A 2,137-nucleotide genomic window follows, 5' to 3' on the forward strand; every position below is an offset into this window, starting at 1 on the left:
ACTGCTCCATAGAATTTTCAAGGCCGTGACCTTTTGGAAGCAGATTGTCAGCCCTGGCTTCCAAGGCGCCCCTGGATATGTTGGAACCACCAACTTTTCGGCTAGGGGTCAAGTGCTTAACCGTTTGTGCTACCCAGGGGCTCACTGTAGTTTAATACTTTTCCCAAATGTGGAACCAACAGCTTTCTTTGTTACCATCTTAGGTATCAGTGATCCAAGGGGCAAAGAAGAACCCACCACCACTCGTGCCCCCATGGACACTGGAGTTACCTGTTGCTGTCGAGTCAATTCCAACTCATATTTACAGAAGCAGATTGCCATATCTTTCTCCTGAGGAAGCAGCTGGTGGGTCTGAACCACCAACCTTTCGGTTAGCAGCCCAGTGCTCAACCATTGCGCCACCAGGGCTCCAGGACACTGGAGTAGACTGAGAGTAATGCCCTTTCCAGACCCCCTGAAGGCATTGTAGGCAAAAGACTTCACATGCTGACTAAAGCTAAGGATGGCAGGGCAGGGCACTGGATTGGGTAAGAAAATCATGGGTGATTTCCAGCTCGCTGGCTCATCACCATGTGATCTCAAGCAGGCCACACATTCACCTGTGAAATGAGCATGCTACAACACAGTTGGGTCTACCTCATCGGGCAGATCAAATAACAGAATGTAAGTGAAATGCTTTGTCAATGATGAGAGTTACTACCACTAAGCTCATGGGATATCACCAATTAAAAATAAGTACGAACCTCAACCTAGAGTCCAAAGAATTCATAGTGAACCTAACAAACCAATAATACAGAGGGCAAGAAGCTGTGTTTTTTCCCCTAGTGAGCAAAAGAGTTCAAGAGAATGATGGGAAGGGAGAAAAAGTAATTTCATTTTGAAACAGGCAAGAAGGTCATATGAATTTATGAGCAAAATAGAATATTTACACCCTGTGTATTCTTGAAAGTTATATGTAGTTGTATCTTCCTATCACTATATAAAAGAAATAGGGTGATTTTTTTGTCAGAGAAAATTCCACCAAATCAATAATACCTAATAAATGTATGGTATAAAAATACACAACCAGAATCTGTGAAGGATTTTCTTCCTTATGTACTTCCTGTCTTAATTAATGGTACCACTATCCACCTCTTCATCTAAGTCAGGATCCACCCTTTACTCAACCCCCACATCCATCCCATCAGTCATCAGTTCTAACAATTTTACTACCACCTGGTACATTCTCAATTTCCCTCCCTTACTACCCTTACTTATCTGTCCCAACCTGTAACCTAGAAGCTCTTTAAAGGGCTGGCCGTAAGGCATTTAACCATGTGTTTCTAAATCTAATGATGGTTGGAGGGGAAGCAGCAGCCCAGGCGTGGCCCAGCAGAGGTGAGAAATGGGCTTTCCCTGCCAGCTTCCCTCAGATAGGCTTGTAGGTGAGGCAGGCGGGGCTCTGAGCTGGAATGAGAAAATGCGCAAGGAGGGTGGTTAGAGGAGCTGCAAGGGAAAAGCTCCTTCCTTTCCACATTTATTATTGCTACACTGCTCAGTTTTCACTTTTACTTCCTCCCTTCACATCCCTCAGGATGGTGCCTGTGAGACCATAATGAAGTTGAACTTGAATCCAGAATCACTAAGAAGTGACTCTGACATTCAAAGGCTGTGTGGCCTTGAGCAAGTTATTTAGCATCTTATCTGTACAATGGGGCTAATAATAGCACTTCCTGGGGAAAGGGAGGGGAGCTGTGAGTAGCTAAGGAGCCCTGGTGGCCCAATGGTTAAGAGCTCAGCTGCTAACCAAAAGGCTGGCAATTTGAACTCACCAGCCAATAGAATGCCAATAGAAATGTTTCAGCAAATGGATGCAGCACTGGAAGTGCTCACTCATCTATGCCAAGAAATTTGGAAGACAGCTACCTGGCCAACCAACTGGAAAAGATCCATATTTGTACCCATTCCAAAGAAAGGTGATCCAACCAAATGCAAAAACTTTCTAACAATATCATTAATATCACACGCAAGTAAAATTTTGCTGAAGGTCATTCAAAAGCAGCTGCAGCAGTGTATCAACAGGGAACTGCCAGAAATTCAAGTCGGATTTAGAAGAGAACGTGGAACCAGGGATATCAATCCTGATGTCAGATGGATG

The 2,137-nt window shown here is 44.2% G+C and overlaps 1 protein-coding gene across 1 annotated transcript in view; it reads right to left on the reverse strand.

The window, feature by feature from the left end:
• The window catches only part of RAPGEF4 (Rap guanine nucleotide exchange factor 4), a 375,780-nt gene that overhangs the window by 306,457 nt on the left and 67,186 nt on the right, over positions 1-2,137 (reverse strand). The window lies entirely within an intron of this gene.

The sequence above is a fragment of the Trichechus manatus genome, unplaced genomic scaffold, assembly GCF_000243295.1.
Source record: "Trichechus manatus latirostris isolate Lorelei unplaced genomic scaffold, TriManLat1.0 scaffold00037, whole genome shotgun sequence".
Classification (NCBI taxonomy): domain Eukaryota; kingdom Metazoa; phylum Chordata; class Mammalia; order Sirenia; family Trichechidae; genus Trichechus; species Trichechus manatus.